A 22616-nucleotide genomic window follows, 5' to 3' on the forward strand; every position below is an offset into this window, starting at 1 on the left:
AGATATGAGCGTGGGGGTGAACAGTGTACACAAAAATGCTCCTTTCTTGTCATAAAGCCACATTGTGCATATGTGTTCAGAGCTGGATGCACGTGTGATATGGCTGAGGGGATTCAGGAGCTGATTTGCTTCCCCAAACCTGTACTTGCAGTGTGTTTTGCACGTTGAAAACCTCATATCCTCAACAAGATGACTGAACCCTCCCTGGGCTCTTCATCTGCCTGCCTGGAGAGACTGTGATCACCAAAGGTGTTGTTAAATGCCTATCTATCTGAATTTCTGTTTGGAGCTATCACTGCCAATTATATCAGAAATGTGTAAATGGAAGTGCATCAATGGAGCAAATTCTTCTTTGGTTACACCATAAGCCACTTTTTCTCTTCTAATCCACAGCTGGCCACTCTTTTGCTTTGTTTCAGGCAAAAGAGCTGATGGCAAGTCTAATTTTGTTCAACGGCACCCTTGTGCTGGTCCTTGGTTGCTTGGTCCCATCATAAAAGGGATGAAAAGAAACACCACTGCAGTTGGAAGATGGGGCTTGAGGATATTGTTGCCCTGACTGGATTGAGTTCTTAAAAAGCAAATTATTTCAGTGCAACAAGCTACTTCCAAGTCACTCTTAGCTTGTATTGCTCTGTGTTCTCGTTACCTATACTAATACAGAACAGAATAGAATAGAATATATTAATTTCAGTTGGAAGGGATCAACAGTGGTCATCTAAACCAAATGCCAAATATTTGGATCAAAGTTGTGGGGTTGTTTGGTTTTTTTTATCTTTTTCTACTTGCTGTCTTGGGGATCCATGTCAGGTTCCTGATATTTTACCTATAGTTGTGCCTTGCTCCTTAGGGGGACTGAAACATTTGTATGAGGCTTATGACATGAAGGCAGGGCTGTGGGAGAGCTCAGGATTGACTGAGAGACACAATGTTTGTGCAGACATTCCTCTTCCTACCAAGTAGCTGAATTTTAGATAGAGATCTGCCATGCTGAGAATGTCATTACTGCATAGCTGCAAGAATTGTTGTCCCAAGGTCTGATGAGAGCTGGGTTTGTGTTTGTCCCTGCTCAGATTAAAGCAGGACTCGTTTCCAGCAGTGATGAAGGTTAAGAACATGTACGGCACAGAAGGATTCCTCATCTTTTGTTCCTTCACTTCAGCCCTTTGCAATGCCTACAGCAAAGGTCAGAACACAGAAGGAAAGTGCTTTTTGGTTTTGAATAGAAAAGCAGTGGCAGTGGTTGAATATTCCTGAGGGAGGGGCCCTGGGAGAGCTGGCAAAGGTATTATGTCTAATATCAAGCGCACAATAATCTTTGTGTTTTAGTGTTCCCTGAACCACAGGAGATTAAGTAAGAATGCTGGGAAGCAATCTAGTATTTGTAAGTCAATAATGGTGCATACATACACGAGGATTTAGGCACACATTTTCAATCGTTGTAATGGGAAGATGAGAAAAAACAAACGCATTTATGAAGCCTAGAGACACAGAATGTGTGAAATGCCTCAGACTGTGTAATTTAGGTAGACTCGCTGGTGTCCTATTATATAATGTAGCTAAGCACAGTCAATTTTTCTAAGATGTTTTCAGTCTGCCTTGTATTTTGTTTTATTGGAGACGACACTTGGAGAGCAAGAAAGTCCTTTGTTTTGTAAGAGGGCTCATCTGTTCCTCTTTCCTACTCCCCACTTGAGAGTGTTTCTTTACTCATGTGCCATCATGTTTATTTCCCCAGCAACAGCGGTTGCATCTCAGCCGTGATTTTGAAGACATTAAAAGCTTCCAGAGCAAACATCCACTGCTGTTAAAGAAGAGGCTGAAGTCTTCTTCCCCTCACTCCCAGATTTCTACCTAATTGCAATTTAGGATTAATGGCTATGTTTCCTGTGTAATGGATTCATAAAGCGCTGTAGTTCTGGCACTGATTATTCAGACACACTCAAATCATGGACTAACAGGACATAATTTTGAACTAATTCAGTGCTCTGGCTTTCCTATAAACTTTTTAGTCCTCGGTCTGTCTGGTACTCTTCCAGGTACACAGCAAAGCCACGCTTGCTGGTACTTGCTGTGGATGATGGAACCATTTACAAACTTAGAAGCAAAGGGTATACATGACTCCCCACCCCTATCTCTTATCCAGCTGGTGTAAAGATTTCTAAGTCCGCCAGAGCTTGGAAATGTTTCCAGCTCTGACAGGAAAGCCTTCTGCTTTTATGTCCGGCTTGCTGGAGTTCGGGTCCCCTTTGCTAATAACTCAGCTAGGAGCATCCTTTGAAATGCTGTGTGTAATTCTCGCTAATTCCCAGAATGGTGAATTTAAAGTGGATCAGAAGGGGAATGGAATGCTACTGGTGATCTACAGTGTGAGATTAAAAGACTTTGGCTGATATAGCGTAACAAAATGAGAGTTGAGAGAGGATGTGATCATCTGCGAGTATTTCAGGAAAGGTGTCAGTGCCACACAGGAGCAAAACCCCCCCCAGCTATTCAAGCGTATGAGCTATACTGGCACAGGAACAAATGGGTGTTAATGAGAAATGAACACATTCACACTGGAGAAGAGAACATTTTTTTTAATGGTCATAAAAGTGTTATTTCTGTCAGATAAAAAGGCAAAAAATCATAGGCTGAATTAAAAGGGAGCTCCATTGGTTTATGAAAAGTCATTGAAGAGGGGTTTGCCTGCAATACGAAATGCCAGTTTCAGTGACCATGAAGGGGTTTGGCTCAAAATTCCCCTTGCCTTTTACTTAAACCTCTTTCTGTGGCCTGAAGAAATGAAGAAAGGCTGTGATATACAGTTTTTCCCTCCCATTTTGCGTAGTGATCAAGGGCATCCAGTTTTGTAATGTGGGGTGGGGTGTTTTTGGATAGACCACCCCTCCTTTGGTTCCTTCCTCATTCCTCATAAGTCAGTCTCAGCTTACATCTCATGCCTTGGTTGTGGTTCACTGGTGGCTTCCTTTCTCTCTTTGCATCCAGTGTGGCTGGTGTGTTTTACAGACTTTGAGATGGAAGGTGAAGGTTCATGGATATGTAAGTTTGACTGTCTCTTGTCATAGAAGACAACCTTAGGATGACCAATCCACAGCCACAAAAAGAAAGACCAACCATCTCAAGATGTGTGTTAAAGGGAATAGCTCTAGCCAAATTACACCTCCTCCCATTTTGCCCTCCCCAGAATGCTGGAGTTGTTGGACACTGTGATTGGATCCAGCAAAGCTGTATGGTGTCCTCTCCAGCAAAAGAAATAGAACCTCAGAAGAAAACCAGTAGAAGAAAAGCTTAAGGCAAATAACAAGAGATGATTCTTCACAGAACATGACAAGTTAGGAAACTCCCTGCTGCAGGATGTTGTGGATATTAGAACTCATTGAAGACCGATTCGTGGGAGAAAAATAGACCAAGGGCTGTTAAGATAATGCTTCTGGCTCTGCGTGTCCCTGACCTGCAAAATGCTGGAGGCTGAGGAGGGGCATCATTACATGCTGTACTGTGACAGGACTAGCAACTGTGAGGCATCTGGTATTATCACTTACAGAGGCTAAATATGCGGCTAGTTGGATGGAGACTTCGGTGTGGGCCAGTACAGCTGGCTGTATGGGTTTGGGCTTTCTTCCAGCCTGCTTCTCATAGATGGGGATATTCCTTCGCCATCTGCAGGTCCTGGGTCACTATCCATTCTTTGAAAGGGTGTCTACAAAAGTCTTAGCTAAGTGACTTAGTAGAAGACTGATTCAAAAGATACGATGTCTGCAAAAGGCTGTCTCACTTTTTCCCAGAAGGTCTTCGTTCTGGTTTTGAGCAAGGCATGGGATTTTTTGTTTTCAGAGAGAGTTTGGTGTTAAACTAGCACTGAGTTTGCCAGGTTGCCTGAGCTGGTGAAAGGATGGAAGTACCGCGGCAGGGCAAGGCATGGTTCCTTCTCCTTTAGTACCACTATTTCCACTAAGCTTGCTGAGAAGGAGCATGTTGTGCATGTTAAGTATCAACATGGCACTGAATTTCATGCACAGTTTTGATAAATAAAATCTGTGTTCTAAGCAAAGGCACCCAGACAGAGCCCCTTTGTAAAAGTGAGACTTAGACCTAGTGTGTGTCTTTGGGAGAAATGCACAATTCATTTCGGGGAGGGAAACTGATACAAACAGCAGGCCATTTTCCTTTACAAAGGCTTTCTTTCAAAGCTGATGCATGCAGCAGAACAAAGGCTGACCCCATAATCTGTACTCAACAGTAGCTTGGAATATTTGATAATTTGGCTATTGTACATGCGTACATCATGCTTGGCTATAAATAAATAGGGCCATGGTTGGATCCACTGAGGATATAGTCAGCCTGTTTCCCATTACCAGTCTGGTTTGAAGGAAATGCTTATTTTGTGTTTCTGCCTTCTTCTGCCCAAACTAAGCCCATCTGAGGCCAAAGGATCTTAATTTCAGGCCCAATAATAAAGACGTAAAATATTTTGCTACCATTTTAGAGAAAAAATCTTTACTGATGCAAATCTTGTTCACCACTTTTCTTTTTTATCCCTGTGATTTCTGTTTTCTTGAGGACCTTTTCTTGGCTGAATTCTTACCTGGCAAACAAGTAGCCCAAGAAGAATTTGGGCCTTACAGGTAACTTTAGGCCCATGTTATGGTGAATGTATAGACTAACTTTCTACACTTCGGTTCCTCATGTGCGAAAGGAGGAAGGTGCAACTTCTAAAGCTTAGTCCTTAGATGCCTGAGATACTCCAACAATAGAACAGTGGCACTTGCTCAAACATGTAAAGCAGTGGTAGTATGCAGATTAGTGATAGTTTTCGTAAGTTGTCCACGAAGTCCTGTGGGGATGTAACATATTTGCTTAGTTCATTTTGTGGTTATGCCCATAATGCAAAGAAAATTTGGGTTGATGCACTGAAACCAGAAAATTACTGCCTTAAGACACAGTGTGTTTGCAATATAAACATTTGAGCCTTTGTTAATATAATTGGCTGTAACTGGAGAATAAAGTAACCAGAACGAAATTCTTAGAAAATCATCAGTTGTTTTACTGGATGAAGCATGTTTTACTTGGACATTTTCATCACATTCAGTTCATTGGTTAGCATTAGGTAGGAGTTTTTGCAGTGGCACTTTTCAGAGCATGGCATGAATGACTCGTCCTCTATGGCATAACATCACATGGCATAACAGCACATAAACATTTTTCTAATAACATCAAAATCTTTGTGCATGTTTTAGTATCGAGGCCAAGAACACAGAGGTCTCTTCCAGCAGAAGAGCGGATGACATCCATGACTCAATACATGTCATTGCCTCTAAATACATAAACACTTGACTACTACTAGCATTTACTCTGAAACTTTTCTGACATTCCTATAAATGGATCTCTTTTTTTTCCTTCTGTTTTGAAGGAGTACACTTTGCATTCCTCAAATATTGTGAAGATACTGGTGATGAAGGAGCAGATTTTCTGGAGAAAACTCAACAGCCAGGTCCCTTAGGATCAGGGTCTAGAAAAGCATAACAGAACTGCATGGGAAACTTCAGACTGTCCTTGGAAAATTGGTAGAAAAGAATAACAGAGAATTAAATTGGTGGTCAAAGGGATACCTATAAAATAAACAATCAACAACCTAGAAAAAAAGCAACTTCCACAGATTGATGACTGATTAAAGCATTTTTCACAACTGAGAAGGAATGACTGCTATAGTGATTTATCTTGGGCTGCTTTTCTGTGTTTCCGTAAGTGATCTGGAAGAGGATTGAATAAGGAAGTGGCAACAGTTCCTGATGATGCAGAATTTACTGAGAATAATAAAAATTAAAACTGACAGTAATAATTAACAGAAGGATCTGATGATGGCTACTGGTTGAATGGTAGAATAACAGATGCAATTCGTGTACTTCAGGGAAAACAAAATAATCTTAACCATACACAGCAGTGAGGTCTAAAATTAGCTATTGCCACTCAGAAAAAAGAGTTTAGACTCGTCAGGTATAACCCTATGAAAATGTCAGCTCAGTGCTCAGCAGAGAGAAAATGGCAAAAAATGTTAGGTACTGTTCGAACAGGAAAAGAGCACAAAAGAGAAAACATAACAAGTTACTCTAGAAAAATTTTGCACTCCCTGCTGGGATGCTGCACACCCGGAGCAGAGCATGCAATTCTTAACTCCCTTGCTGAAAAAAGAAAATAAGCTGAAGTACAAAGAATGTGGATAAAGGCAACAGAAATGGTAAAAGGAATAGGAGCATTTCTCATGAGAAGACTTTTTACTGACTAGGAAGAGAGATGACTGAAAGGCTCTATCTTTGAGGCTGCAATGTCATAAGTGCAATGGTGAAGGTGAATAGAGAACAAGATTATTTACTTTTTTCCCTCAAATGAGAGCCTAGGGTCATATACTGAATTAATTTTTTTCAGTAACTCAGTTTTTAAACAAACAAATGAAAGTACTTTTTTATACAGTCTGGCATTAAACTGTAGAGCTTGCTGTTCTGGCGTAGATGCTGAAGAATAAAGGGCTTCTAAAGGTGGTTAGGGAAATTCAAGGGAGAAAAGTCCATGGAGGCTATTAATCATAAAGATTGTTTACAAGCTGTGGATCAGAAAGCCCATAAACTGCACATGGATTAGAAAAGTCTTGGGTCTGCCTAAGTGTTCACTGCTATCAAAGGCAGGATATGGGCCTCTACCATACATGGGGCATGTACGGTCCCGTAGTAACTGTTCTCCCCCTTTTCCCCTGAACTGTAAAGAGCTCAGTAAATGGGGTGCGAGGTTTTTAAAAACCAACCTTCAGATTGGTTCTAGACCTTGAAACTCTGACTTTTCCCATATTACAGAGGAAGATGGCATCAGGCAGCAAGAACACTCAGATCACCTGTGTCCCCATCGGATCATGTACCACGGAACTAGGCAAACCAGTCCATCTCCCCATGTGCAGTTCTGCTTCTGTTCTTTTCAATTAAGGTACCTTTTAATCATTTGCTAACGTTTTCAAAACATTTATCCCCTGCCACTGACAGGCTTTGAGCTAACTGTGGTACAGAGAAGCTGCTTTTTCAGAAGCATCTGAAGACAGCAGTTACAAAGCTGATGTGACAGGGAGTTTCCATAGCTTACTCTCACTGCACAAAGGCTTGCTTCTTATGACTCAGCCATTGATGTGGTTACTCATCGGAGAACTGTTTGAAGAAAAGACTAATTTTGAGTGGAATTTGATTAAGATCTGAATGGTGGAGCTGGGGCAGAGACTCAGAGCTGGGAATAGTGGTAGGATGGGGTAAGGAGGACGGGCAGCTTTCTACATCTTACTGGTGCCAGCTTCTGCTTTCAGAAACCCTTCCCTCCTTCCAGCCACACAACAGCTGCACTGAGCCCCAGGGGTTTGTGTTAACCTCAGAAAGCAGCATATTTAGCCCTGGAGCCTGCTCAAGGGATGTGCCTGACTGTGTTCTCAGCTGTGTATGGATTTATATGTCCCCTCCTCTGGCTAGGTAGGCTGCGTGGGGAATATGCCTCATCTCCACCCCATGTTCACAGGACCAGGCAGCCGAGCCAGCATGAGAAAGGCTGTTATTTAACATCGCTATGGGCCAGCCGTAAATGCATCTTTCGGTTTCAGGAGGAAACCAGAGAGGGTGTGGTGATTCATGGTGAACCTGAGTCACAAGGTTTGCAAGGGTTATGCTAGGGTAGGGCAAGCCATACCCTTACTTGATGGCAAGCCTTCAAGTCACTCTCTAGCTCTCACTTCCCTGCTGTTAGCATTCTGTGCTGTCTTGTGCTTGCTTAATTTGTACTGTATTACCTTGCCCTTTCCCTGACTGTTAAAGAGTGAAAATCATTTTCATGGCCTTGGCGTTGTGCAGTGAATTGCTCCAGGCTGGACAAATCAGTCTTCTCTCCACAAGGCCAGGCTCACAATGAAGGATGGGTATTGCAGAGGGCTTTTGTTAGCAGCTGCAAAGCAAAAGCAGTGCTGGCGCTTGTGTGATGAGAGAAACTCATTGCAGGTGCAATGAAATTCTATGGGTCTGGCCCTCCTAATCTCTTCTTCGTAAAATTTTAAGCACTCCTTGTCTCCTGATTGTCCAGCAGACAGGGATCAGAGGGGACCCAAAGCTGGTGAAAACAGGAGGGAAAAGTGTGGCTGCACAAGGGGAAACTTTGCCCCTTGCTTCGTCAGCAGCAGAAGCTGGCCCAAGAAGGAAAGCTGGAAAGGCATTTATTTCCAGTGTTGCTTTTTCATGCATTGTGTCTCACACAGGTTTCAGAGGAATCATGCCTGCTGAATAAGCACAGGCAGGCTGGCCGCACTGGGACTTGCTTTCCCCAACAAGGCTTCTTGGGGTGGCTGGAGTAAACACTGACGATGGCTCATTTCAGGCTGCCAGATCTTAAGGATGATGTTCTTGTCTTGTCTCCCGGTGCACAGTGTAGACCCTACAAACCATAGCAGTGTGGGCTGTTCTTGGCTCTAGACCTGTAAATCTTCCCCAGAGCAGAGGAAGACCTGAATCCCAAAGGCCATCCTGTAGGAATTCAGACCGATGCTGCTGGAAGCTGCCCTGGTCTCCCTGAATATTAATGTAGCCAAGTATTGCTGTAGCTCTGATGCTCTAAGGATGTAAGCAGTGTGAGACATGCAGGGAGAGAGATCTTTTGCTATGCTCTCTTCAATTTTATTTATTAAGAAATATGTGCAGGGCTTAGGAAAACTGGTCTTTAAATCTGTCATCAACTTTTAAAAAGATGAGCCTGAAAGAATCATAGAATAGAATCATAGAACACTTAGGGTTGGAAAGGACCTTAAGATCATCTAGTTCCAACAGCCCCTGCCATGGGCAGGGACACCTCACACTAAACCATCCCACCCAAGGCTTCAGCTTGTTGTTACCTGACAAATTTGTAACATAAAAAGCTGGGGAGTTGTGTAGGTGCTGAGCTCCATTTTCAAATTCCATGAATGGAACTGTAAATGAATGGGGAATGGATAGGTCAGATCTACCTGCATCACAGCTCTGAAAAGGGTCTCTCTCCACCAAGCTCACCCTACCAGAGGTAGTTTTGCTGGTGTAAGACGCTACTAAGTCAGAACAGCAGACTTGTCCAATCACACATGCTGGGCATGGGATTTATTCATTTGACTTCTTCCAGTTCTCTCCCTGAAGTGTTCATGGGGCAGTATTGTATCATGGCAGCTCCTCCATGCTGGGATCCCCTGTGTCTGGTGCAGCTGCTCCGCTTGGTCTGTGAATTCCCCATCAAACATGTAGAGACGATCCCAGATGGGAGGATACAGGCAGGTCTCTTACAAACACCTTGTACTCATTTTCACTCCAGAGAGACCAGGTGAGTAAACATCAGCCTTCTTATAGAAACAGCATGCTGTTGGCCCTGAAAATTGAGAACTTTTTCGCATTTTCAGGAGCAGTATGATAAATATTTTCATTTCAATATTTTTTCTTTTATTGGGAATTGCTTTCATTTAGCTTCTTATCGCAGTGACTTTGGGGGCTAAGAATAACTAGAGTCTAGCGGCTTCTAGCTGGTGAGGCATGTATTTTGAGAACTGAGTTCAAACTTGCGTTACTCATAAGTAAAGAAGCAAAAGCTGCTCCTGCACTGAGCTCAGCTCCCTGTGGGCCTGAGCAGATCAGTTTTCTTTACCTCTTCAAAGTGAAGACCATTAGGAATATGCAACTACTCCAGCCTCTTTGCAATGAAGGAGCTTGGTAACATGCAGGACAGCAATAGCTGCCTTCAATCTCTGGCTGGAAATAACTGCTGTATCTCAGACAGCTACTGCTGGAGATACCCACACAAGGCTAATTCATGAGGTGCTGGCTTGTGTTCTTTTGGTTTGCGAAGACACTCTGTAGGGTTGTGAAGACACTCTGTACACAGACCTCTCTGTGTTCAAGTGCAGAGAAGCCCTTTGCAGCTGCCAGGTTTGCAGTTCACTGTAGGCATGGCCTGATATCCTGCTCAAGCAAGGCGGCTGTAGCCTTTTGCCAGCAAGGAAGCTGCCTTGGACCTTGGAAAGCCACTGTACACAATTGCAGAAGTATGAGAATATGGCTGCGTACACTGGCCAGCTTTTATCATCTAGCAGTGGTCAGATGAGTTGTGAAGACATAGTAAGGCACTGTCCAGAGAGCACAAGCCAGATGAAGAGTGTGATCTTTTGGCTTGGCTGTGAGAAGAGCTGCTTCCTCAGATAGCTGAATTAAAGCTAGTTCAGTCTTTGGGCTACTGTCTCACCTCTGTTTTACAAGATGACCTCCAAATTGGTACCCTTAATTGGTCCTGGAGGGGATTTTTTTGGATCTTTTGACGGCCAGAGGAGGGAGAAGGGAGATAAGGCTAATGCTTTTCAGTTAGAGGAGCTCAGGAGGGTTTGAGCTCTGGCTGCCCTGAGTACCCAGAACTGGGACACAAGGCTTTCAACCAGGCAGTGTTATGGAGCTCTGCAGCTTGGACATCTGCAAAGCCTCAGGAGCAGAGGTGGAGGCTGTGCTTTCCGAAGGAGAAACGAGTGTCTTGCCTTTCCCCTGGGGAGCAGATGAGGACAGCATGAAGAGGTCCGGGTTGCCTGTAATGTGGGAGGTGAGCAGAAATGCCAGAGGAGTCAGGCACTTGGAATGGGAGGGGAGAGATAAAGCCCATGGGGCAGTCCTGGAAGGAGCAGGAGGCAGTGTGGGAGGCTTCGCTGCCATGCCAGGGGCAGGGGAATTGTGGAAGGCTCCAGTTTTCAGCTCGGAGGTGGGATTGCAAACCTCGATAGTTTCTGCCTTCTTCAGGCCCAAAAAAGTTGTTTGTTTATTTTGTTTGTTTTTTTTTTTTTCCCTGAAACCCACATTTTAGTGTGAACAGGACACAGAAAAGAGATTACTTTGTGTTAAATGAAAAAAGGAAGCAGAAGCAAAGATGTGTGCTGATGTGTCTGAAATACGGTATGAAATGAACAGCCAGTTTCTGTTTGGAGTTACAGCTGCGTAAAGGCAGTGCAATGAGCACTGCGGTTGATGAGGTTTACAAGATCTCTCTGCCGTGGATGATATTACACCCCTGAGAAGCCAAAAAGGAAGCTGTGAATCTTGGCCACTTTTAGAATCACAAATCAGTATATGGGGGGAGGAAATTTGGGCTCTGATTGAAAACAGAGAATTGTAGAGCCTTTGGGAGCAGGGACTCATACAAAGCAATAGGCAGCTACTCAATGTGCTGGTGACCCAGACATACAGGTGTGACAGGATGCTTTTGAAATGGGAGCACTGTGAGCAAGCTGTGGTGCTTTCTGAAAGGGTGTAGGAAAATGCTGATAGTGAGCAGAAGCAGAGGAGTGTAAGAAGGTTTTCAAGGTTTTCACCTTCTGTGGAGGAAGCACTATCACACTCCCTCCTGTAGTAGGTGTTAGTGTGGTGCGGCCACTGGGGAAATGATGGGGGCAACCAGGACACAACCAGGAGACAACCAGGAGAGCCAACATCTGGCCATACTTCTGTACCTAGATGGTGGTGTGACTCTCATTTCAGAGCCCATTAAATGCATAAGGGTCTTTGGAGACATGTGTCTTTGTCCACATGTCCTTCTGTTAAATATAGACATCCTATTTGTGTTAAGTGCTTTGAGATCTGCTGGGCTTTTAAGCTCTGGGTAATGATTCCTGCCAACTTCTCTGTGGGATATGAAAGGGGCTTGTTCACAGACTGTATGATCACTCTGCTCAAGCCATCACTGGGAGGATCTGGACAGCCATACCTGACAAACCGAGCACCAGGCACTGATGTAAAGATCACAGAGGGTGGTGTACTTTGTCTGGACAGATGACTGTTGTTTCCAGGAAGATATAAAAGGGTTGCTGGCAGTTATGAAATAAATAACTATGAGTTGTGGTATTAGGAGGACTGAGAGGATGCCTGCACAATTATTTTCTCTCTTTTATTTCACCCCTTCCCCTCACATTTAGTAAATAGTGGCTAGGGAGAGTTTAAGCAATCCCTTCAGCCTCTGCAGTATGCAGGTCAGATACAGGGTTAGTGGAATCAGCAGAGGCTTCATTAAATTCCCCCCTGAGGATCAATCTGTAAACAGCAGTAACTCCAGCTGTGCTGGTTAGCCATAGGCCAGGTGGGAATTTTGGGCCACAGATGGAAAAGTAAGCTTGGGAAGAGCTGGGCCATCTTTTCTAGCAGAGATACAAGCACATGTGCTTATTGTGCCTGTAACTGGATGTGAACTCCCTTCTTGAATTCTTTCTGATTTAGAAAAAAAAGCCCCTCTTAAAGCTTTAACAAGTTTAACAAGATGAAAATATGCCTTGCCAGCCAATTTAGCTCTTGCATAGGGTTGAGGGTGAGCAGGCAGTTATGTTCTCTGTTTCAAGGTCTTGGTGCTGCCCTGTGAAGCCCCATGAGTGCTATGGGCAGCTGTGGAGCCAGGGGAACCACAGGTCTGGGACACAGAGCCCAGCACCGTCCCTTCAGGACAGGCAGGCAGGAGGAAAATCAATAGCACTGAAACTGGGAGAGGATGGCTTGTGCCAGGCACCAGGAGAGTGGCACAACTGGTTGCCAGGCTCCTTCCTTCTCGTCATGGGCACGGTGCAGGAGTCTGAAATGCTGCAAATGGACACTGAGGCAGTGAGACCTGGTCTACGCTGTGTGTCCATGTGTGCAAAGAACACAGGTGGGGTAAACCCTGCAGGATGTTGCTGTGCCAGAGCAAAGAGGCAGAAGGAGAGACCTGAGGATTGGTACCCTGCCTCAGCTACTGACTCCTGCTGTGAAGCCAGGTTATTCCTGTCTGCAGCTACCTTGTGTGAGAGTTTACATCTGCGTGTGCCCACGTGTGCATGTGCCCAATGATGGCAAAGGCAGAAGGACTTTGAAGCACACTATTCAGGCACAGACTTGCGTGCTTTGCTAGAAGGAACCATGGTTGAGTGGTTCACACCAAACTGTGCCTGTCTTGGGGGTGCTCATGGTTCAGAGTTATGCATTTCCTGAGGCAGGATCCAATGCATATGGGGCTGAGCTGGAGATAAGGTCCCCACAGCAGGTGTGTAGACCAGCATGGCACATCAGGGCTCTTGTTTAGCCAGGTAAACCCAGTTCTGGGCTCAGAAACCTCCAGGCAGAGACATGCAGGTGCTCATTCCCCACTCTCATACCCATCTGTGCTGCAGTGACCACAGGCACAGTGCTTTTTTTCTACTTCCCATTTTTGCAGCTATGGTTTGATTTCTCAGGCAGGGCTGACCTTGCTGGGGACTATGGGGACTATGATCACCCTGAGAAGCTCCAGCTACTATTTAGGAAGGGCACCTGGAGTCAGAGCTCCAGGAGGATGCTGTGCTTATGTAGTTGGCAAGGAAGGATTTGAGCCCTGTCTTTCACTCTGACATGAAAGCTCTTCCTCTCCTGAAGATGAAGGATGGGGTATCTTAGGCCTGAACAGGAATGACTGAACATTTGTCTGTAATGCTGGCAGCAGGACAGCTCCTTCTCCTTGGCCTGGTTAGAGGAGTGCATTGGCTTTCTCATCAAAATTAAATTACATGGGGCAATTAATTTGCATGGAGAGGGAGAGGCTCAGGCGTTCCCTTTGGAGCCCTTGATGCTGCTCTGTGCTCTGTCAGCACTGTCACCCCCGGGGTGATACAGGACAAACCAGCCGCAGCTCTATTTAATTTCTCCATTTTCTGAGAAAGCACGAAGTGAGGTCCCTAACCCTGGGCAACAGCTGAAAATGCATTCCTTTTCTCTCTCTCTGCCTGCTGGGGCAGTTCTCTGCAGGGCAGGTTGCGTTTCAGTTTGGCTGTCTTCCCTAATGTCTGCAGTGATGAGGCTGCACAAATGTGAGGACTCTAGGGCAGTGCTCAGAGGGATGGGAGCACTGACCCACTCACCAGTTAGCTGCCCAAATTCCTGCACTGAGGGAGGGGAGGATTCCATTGGAGCAGTGGTCAGGATGGATACTGGACTAAAGGGGTCATTAAATCACTGTCTGAATCTCCCCTCTTGCCTTTTAGGGCATATAGGGGGCTTCATGAGGAAGCCAGGGGCAGGACATTGTGTGCTGCAAGGGGAGACATGGCACTCTGGGGCATTCAGGATTGCACCTTCAACTGATTTTCTGCCATCAAGAAACAGGCTTCCAAGATATTAATCCAGATCCTGCAAATCATCTAAGTCCCCTTCTGGCCCTTGAGTCACTAAAACATGTTGAACCCAGCTTAACTTCAACCTCATGGCCAATTGACATACCTGTGCATTGGAGTGTTTTGCTGAAGTGGCAACCAATTAAGCCTTCTTCTAAAATATGTCAGTTTGGCTCGAATTGTAACCTCTGGTAAATACCCCTTTCAGGGACTTTACTGAGTTGTCAAATGAGGACCTGCCTATATCAAGAATGCTTCAACTTCTCCATCCCTTCTCTGTGTCAACAAGTGAGTGCCAACATCATTTTCCACACTGTTGGTGTCTCTTTCTCTCTGGTACCACACTAGAGTACATCTTCTCTCTCATTTGCAAAGGAGTTATTTATTGCCGCCAGACTGCAAGACGGTGAAGTGGCTCATGGCTGCCATGTAAAATGGCTTACAGATCATTGATTGCCACAGATGAGAAGACAGCAATTACACTATTTACACCACAGTTGTTTTGGTTTACAGCCTGATTCACATTCATTCCCCTGTAACAAACTCACGAAAGAAAAAGCACCAGTTCATTGGTGTTACTCATCTGTGTAATTAAACAGTAAATGCCTGATCTGTCAAATAGATAGAGGCTCATTCAGGTTTTGCTTGCAGTGAGTTTGCTCAGTGGAAGGGTGGAGGCCTTCAGAACTGGCACAGCTCCATTAAAATCAGCTCTGTTAAAGCGATGGACTTCTAGATAGTTACCCATGATGCTCTTGCAATGGGCAGGAGTAGCTGATTTCAGACAGCAAGGTGTTTGCTTAGGTTTTGGGGCTATATTAGCATCCCAAAATTTTCCAGGTTGAGTAGGCTGAGCATTCCAGCCACTTCAGAAATAAAAAAACCCAAGTATGTCCCCCATCTCCAAACCATCTTTCTTTCCCGGGGTGCTGGAGAGAATGGGAGGATGACCTCTTCCCTTCTTAAATCATAACTTGACAGTTTCAAAGTGGAGGTATTTTGTAACAGCTCCTTACCATGTATATTCTTCGCACTTGGATTGTGCACAGGGAATGAATGATACAGATTACACCAGATGGCACTGCTATTTGATTTTCTGGTTTATAATTGACTTGTATTTCCTAGCTGCTGCATGCTCTTTGCTCTTTACAGGGAAACAACACAGTGGAGCCACATGGGCACAGCCCTGCCCCAGATCACCCTGTCTGTGAAACAACCCTGAGGGAGACTGAATCATTTTGTTCTGACCACATATTCCAAGGAGATGCAGCCATGAGGCTCTAACCCTTGCTAGCCTGGCTTGCAGTGGCTGATTTATTAGCATTGGACAAGCTTTGCCTGCTTATGTTGCATTCCTTTAGGTGGTCTTCAAGGCTCAGTGTCTGCATCCTCAACAGAGGCTGAAATCCCTTTTAAGTAAGATCTCTTATTCTGCCTCTACTTAGGTCATTTGGGTGCCAGTGAATTCACCATAACCACGCAAGACCATATAATCCGCTTATAATAACCAGAGCAATGCTCCTTTACTTTGTCCAATCACTGCTGTCTCTGCCTACCTTTTTTTGCACTTCATCCTGTTGCTGGATTTCACCTGACCAAATCTGCTGAAAGGGCACAATCCTACAGGCTACACTGAATTATGTTTGCTCTGGCAGAAGACCAAACTTTCACTGGAAGATGCTTCGTATAAGCCTTTAAAGGGAAACCTATGGAACAGGCAATGTGTATCATATGCAATGGACATGCCTTTTGAGGACAACCAGAGCAGGAGCTGTGAGTACTGCAGTTTGTATTTATCCAGAAATACTAAATGAATATGCACTGAGTATGCAGGCCTTTGGAAAAGAAGGTTTCCCTCCTAGAATATGAGAACAGGGGTATTCCAGGTTTTTCTAAAGCAGCTCAAGCATCAGATTTATTTTGGGGGATTTTTTTAGTTTTTTTTTTTTTTAAGAATCACATATCTAGTTCTGTGTCCTTTTATGGTTTTTAGAGAAGTGATACCTTCAGATTGAATGCCTTTCTTTCCTGTGCAGGCAGCACTGTGGGCAGTGGGTAGTTGACTTGCAATAGGTATGAATCAGATCTGCTCTGTACTCCTGTGAACTTAGAAAGAGGAAGTGAAGCCATTTGAGATGGATCAGTTCTCCCTGAGTTACCCACACACATCCTCCAAACTTCTGGCACCTTGGCATATGTTGCTTACCATGGGTACTGCTGGTGAGTCAGGCAGAGAAATGCAGTGCTCTCCCCCATTTAGGTACATGTACCCTTAGTGCAACAAATATATGTATTTCACTAAGGATGTGTTTTACGTGTATTTATCTCTTTACCTTTCTATCAGAACTTGGTTGGCAGCAACAAAGCATGTGCTCAGCTTTCAGGTTAGATTCCTAATAAGACATTGGCTTGGATGCCCAGCTTGAGAAAACTAAGCTTTCAGTTGCTTGGGGAGATATTTTTCTCCTCAGAAATGTAGATTAGTTGGGTAAATAAACTGTTTTGCTGAAGGCAGAAAAGAAAACAATCTGTTATTTAATCTGTTCTTGCTAATGGCCCCCACTTTGTAGACTTCTCTCTTTCCTTCTTTGGCATCCCAAACCTCCCAGAGCTGCTGTAGGGTGATCACCATGAGTGCTTGGGCAATTAATTAATATTCTCCCCTCTGCCTGCAGTAATAACATTTCCCCAGCTTTCTCCCGTATCTCCTCTTTGAACAGAAATACTTCGTAAAGGTATAGAGGTTGCATAAGTTTCAGGTCTTTAATATCCTTTCTTTCTTCTAGATGCCCACAGAACCTCCTGCCAATTTGTATCCTTTGCCAGGAACTTAGGTTTCATTTAACCAGCAGTGTCTGAAGGTTTTAATAAGCTCCAAGGGCAGGCAAAGAATGGTGCTGGGATAAGGACAATGACCCTTAGGCTTCCTCCAGGGAAGCAAGAAAGCTTTTGAGAGGCAGGGAAAGACTTCACTGGCATTACACTGCAAGGACAGCCTAGTACTCCTTTTCTTGCTGATTTTCCCTTAATGACCTAGGTCACTCCATTGTCAACCTGTGAGTCTGAGAGCTTAATTTAGTCTGAAATTCCCTCTCCTCCTGCAGTCTCTTTGTCCCTTTTCAAGCAGCAGCAAAGTCAGGAGGTAACTTGTGAACTGGCTGATCTGGATAGGTTTTCACTGGCCTGGGAAAGCCCATGTTATGACCCAGAAATTACTTCACTGGTTAGTTTCACATCTTGTCCCTAAACTGTGTGAGAAAAGAAATTTTGGGGTTTGCATGGGCAAAGCAACGTTTCCTCCACCTTAGCCTTGTTACAAAGAGATAAATTCCTTTCTGCCATGTTTCTTAAAGCCAGACTAATTCCCCGGATATTCAGCCTGAAGTGTGTACACAGTGGATAAAACTTCAGCCCAATGAACAGATATTTGAAAAGTTATAGGGAAGAAAACCGAGGTAAGCATAGAGTAATCTTCCTTGAACCAGCCCTGCCAAGCTGATCAGTTCATAGCAGTGTTGCTCAAAGTTGTTCTGTGTGATCTTGCTCTGGGTAGGCACCACTGCACTTACGTGATTAGATAGTCTGTGTCTGCAAATCCTACTAAGCACATATTGAAACAGCAGGTATCTTACAAGGAGAGGTTTATCTCGGTTCTCAGGCAATCTTTCTTTGGGTTCCTAGCTCCTTTGAGTTAAGATGGGGATAAGTGACAGCAGGAAAATAAGCCACCAGAGTTATTAAATTTAAATATATCACTTCTCTGCTGTAATTCTTGAGTAGAGGAAACATGAAAAGATGTTTATGTCCCTAAGAAAACACTTCCTTTAAAACTAAGGAAGTAGATATTAGGAACTTCATAGAGTAGACAATCTTTCTGATGATCTCTGTATTGTTATTGCTGTATATGCTTTGTATTGCTGCTTACTGAAGCTGACTCAGTTCCTACCGAAATCTCCAAAAAGATTCCTGTTGACCCGAGGGGATTTGATCCAAGCTCCACACAGAAAATCAAGTAAAATAGTCCAAGAACCAGCTTGTCACACATAGTAGTTTTCATCCCACCCTCTGAGAGGTGTCTAAGGCTGCATGTACTCTGTTTTATTTCTCCAGGGTCTTGAGCTACTTGTCCATATTTGCCTTCTCTTGCAGCGTGTCCTGTTCTTCCACAGGAAAAATATGCTAGTTCTGTGCACTGGCATGTTTTTCTTGTGGATGCAGAGCTTGTTGGTAAAAGGGAGGGAGGGGCTGGGACATGCCCACATCCAGCTCTGATAGCAAACTGGGAAGTGGCTGCAATCTGACAGCTCCCAGATACCTCAGCTTAGATTTATCATAAAAGTACATAGGCAAGTTGGTTTAGGGACTGCACTATTGCTCCTGCCCTGGAAGTAAGCCAACACAGCCATGCTGATTTGTACGCCTTAAAATACAGAGAACTCAGCCAGAAAGCCACCTTGCAGTAGCTCTGCAAAAGGACAGGTTATTACACTTGGTGCTGCCAAAACTGGAGAAGACCCAAACTTGGAGCTGTGATAGTTTCACCATCCACTGGACTCATTAAACCATAGGAAGAGCATTTTGGGGAAGACATGCTATAGCGTAGACAGCAGTGAGAGGTATTTTGTGGTGATGTTACCTGTAACAGTCCAGGAGTTTATAAGAATAACAAAGTCACCTTCTCTGAAGGAATTCCAGGCAGGTGTGATATTGTTCAGATTATTCCCAAATAGCAATTTGAATGTGTACACCTGAGCAAACGAGCTTTTTGGTGACTGCATAGACTCACAGAATAATTAGGGTTGGAAAGGACCTTAAGATCATCCAGTTCCAACCCCCCTGCCATGGGCAGGGACACCTCACACTAAACCATGTTACCCAAGGCTCTGTCCAACCTGGCCTTGAACACCACCAGGGATGGAGCATTCACAGCTTCCTTGGGCAACCGATTCCAGTGCCTCACCACCCTTACAGTAAAGAATTTCTTCCTTATATCCAATCTAAACTTCCCCTGTTTAAGTTTTAACCCATTACCCCTTGTCCTATCACTACAGTTCCTAATGAAGAGTCCCTCCCCAGCATCTTTATAGGCAGTTATGAGGTCTTCACACAGCCTTCTCTTCTCCAGGCTGAACAGCCCCAGCTTCATACGGGAGGTGCTCCAGTCCCCTGATCATCCTCGTGGCCCTCCTCTGGCATCCTTCCCTGTGACCTGCGCATGCCTCAGTCAAGGCCCAGGCCTGGCTTTGCTGCAGCCTCCAGGAGCCCCATGTCCTGAGGGCCTCATACAGAGCTGTCAGGGGAGCATGTCAGGGTGATGGCCTGCCAGAAGCAGTAAAGCAGTACCCTGCTTTTGTGTCCCCACTTGCCAAGTGGGCCTCCTTCTTGGCTTCTCCAGCAGAGGAGAAGCATTTCAGGGCAGGGAACTAAAGAGGACCAGAGCAATGGCTAGGTCATGCTGGCAATAAGATGTAAGGAGGAGGTTCACTTTGCTTCCCTGGCTGCACACTGTAAGTGCTAAGCTGTTGTAAATAGACAATCCTCCTCTGTGACTACCTTGAGGCAGCTGTGCCCACAGGCTAGGAAGACTGATGCTCTGCCTGGTTGGGCACACAAGCCAATGGCTCTGCTGCTGAGCCTGCTCTGGTGGAGTGAAGTGAAACATGAGGTTGCTAATCCTAACAAGCCCGGGCACTGCAGCCTTAGAAGTGCTGAAGAAGGAAATCCGGGTGTTTCTGTCATTGGGTAATAGCTGAATGAAGACTTCTTAAGCTGAAACCTTGACTTTGCACCAAAGTTTATTTTAAATCCTTTGTTGCAACAACTCCTCATTCTTGGTCAGTTTAGATCCCTGTCCTTGCTACACATTAATATTTTCATACTTCTTAGAAATGCATTATTTTTTTCTTTATTATTTATTATATATCTAGTTTGACTAGTAGCCAATATTTCTGTTCCATGTTTGGGACCTCTCCCCTTGTCCTCTCCTATTATAGTGTGATGACAGTATGAATAGTTCTGATGTGAATGTTTCTGTGTATACAAAGTCTCTCCAGCTTTTGAAATGCTTCATGTGTGCCAGCATCCAGGGAAAGTGCAAAGCTGGGGTAGCAATTGCTGCCACAGAGTCTGCCTTTGAACAAAGTTTTGTGAAGAAGGCTATGGGAGTTGTCTGTGTTTGCCTCTAGTTTATCCAAACATCTGTTAGCAGAATGGGACTTTCCAAAACCAGACAATTACTAATGTAACTCAGGATTTGTATGTGTTAGCTGAATTTCACGCCTCCCTCCAAGTAGTGGGAAAAATATTTGGGCTGATAATAACTTACGAATCCAGATGTTTTTAAGGCTATGAATGCATAGCCACAGGTTGTAAATCAATCCCCCTTTTTTAACAAAACATTTTAGAGAAGGGTGCAAATTATTTCAGTAGCTCAGGACTGCTGGTCCTAAGATTGTGTCTGAAATTCTAGTTCATCTGTGCTCCAGCTAAGCTTTTGCTTAGAGGAAGCAAGAAGCAGCATCCAATGTTTGTTTTTTCTCTGACCTACTGCTAGTGAATTGAATCATCCCAAGCACCAAGCTAATGTTTTTCCTCCCTAGGAGAACATAATGTTACCAGCAAAAGGAGAGTAGCAAAAAAATAAAAAGGCAGCTTCAGGTGTTTACTCCAAATGTCACACAGTGTGTGTCTGAGGCCAGGAAAGACCATTTCTGAAGCTGAACAAAACATTCAAAAAGCCAGATGAGCATGATGCTGGATGGTGCTGAGCCCCTGCCACCAATGGGATCTAGGAGGGTACAGCTGACCCAGCTGATGGCATGTGCATGCAGATAGGCAAAATCAAAAATGCAGGACCTGACTTCTGGCGTATTTTTCAACACTCCCAGGGTAGATATCGGAATTACAGATGCTCAACAGACTGCCTCTTTCCGTACAGCAAACAAGATGCTCAGAGAGGACAACCTAAGCTCATTTTTACTCTTAGTGAGTACCCAAACAAGTATTCTTTTCCCAGTGGGAACTAACTTTGGGTCAGGACCTGTTGTTGCTAAATTTTTAATTCACTGTCCCATGGACAGGCAGAGAAACAGGGCAGACTCCTGCTACACTGTTCTGAACAGAGGCTGGCAAACTCATCATAACAGTTGCTGCTGTCACCTGGTAGATGCCAAGGTATCAAAGAGCATTTCTTTGTCATTCAGAGTTTTGGCCTGTCTGTCCTTGTAAGGATATGGGCACCTAATGAAAGGAAATAATTTTTTCCTAGTAGTGTTTTCACATAAGAGGTCTAACTTTGGGAAGAAGGGTAGAGAGGAAACTATCAAACCATGTTGGGCTACATTAGCAAGAGCAGAGGCAGTTCCTTTTGCGCGTGAGATCCAGAGATGTTACTATTACACACAGTTGTACAGATGACCATACAGTGCAGAGAGGAAACACTAACAGACAGGAAGCCTGGCAACTTCCAATTCGCCGATAAGGCATGTCTGTGGCTTTTGGAGCCTATCACAAGCATGCTCTCCCTTAGAGAATACAGAAGGAAGAGGAAAGAAATTAAATTATTTATATAAAGCAAATGTTTCCTGCATGTCTGTTGTTTACTGCTTCCATGGGCATGGTGCTGGGGCTGCCTGAAAACTTCCAGCAATGCAATTTTTATTTTGCAAAAGGAAGCTGGGTTTTGCACAAGTTAGGTATCTTTTGAATGTCTGCTTTCTGTATAAAGATTTAATTTGGGGTTTTTGATTGATGAAATGTGTCCATGGGTTTTTATTAGAGTGCTGCCTTCAGGTCTGTTTGTTTTTGAAGGTCTACAAAAGCTTCATTTTCCAGAAGAAATTTTATCTATATTCAACCTGTTCCCCAGACCAGTAGACAGGCAGATCGATGGCTGCATTTTCACTTGACTGTTACAGTCTGAATCACTCTTATCAGTGGTTGTATAGTGGAGACCAGAACACATTCCTGTTCAAAGCCCCATCCAGTGGGTGCTGGCTGGCAGAGGTACCATGTTCCAGGAGGTCTCATGTCACTCAGCTTCTCCACCCTGAGCAGTGTTCAAAGGTGATCCAGGTGGGCATGTGTTGGCCCTGCTGTGCTGTACCTGCTTTGCATAGGGAGGATTTCAGCTCTCAAACGTGTAATTTCTGCCTTGTTTGTGAGCACTTGACTCAGCTAAAAATACTGGAGTGTCATCTCAGAAGTTGTATCTCTGTGGCCACTGTGAATTCAGCTAGGCTGCAGCATCCCGGGAAAGCAGGCTTGTCTGGATTTCTGGTCATATCAGAGCACTAGCAAAGAGTGTGCGTGGCAACTGTATGGGGGGGGGGGGTGCAGATTACTGTCTCCATTATGCAGGTGTGGAGCAGATGCAATGCTGCTGAGGCTGGTGCAATTATACACACACAGCTTGGATCAGAATTCAACCCTTGACATTAAACAG

Source organism: Lathamus discolor, chromosome 6 (assembly GCF_037157495.1).
Source record: "Lathamus discolor isolate bLatDis1 chromosome 6, bLatDis1.hap1, whole genome shotgun sequence".
NCBI classification, from domain to species: domain Eukaryota; kingdom Metazoa; phylum Chordata; class Aves; order Psittaciformes; family Psittacidae; genus Lathamus; species Lathamus discolor.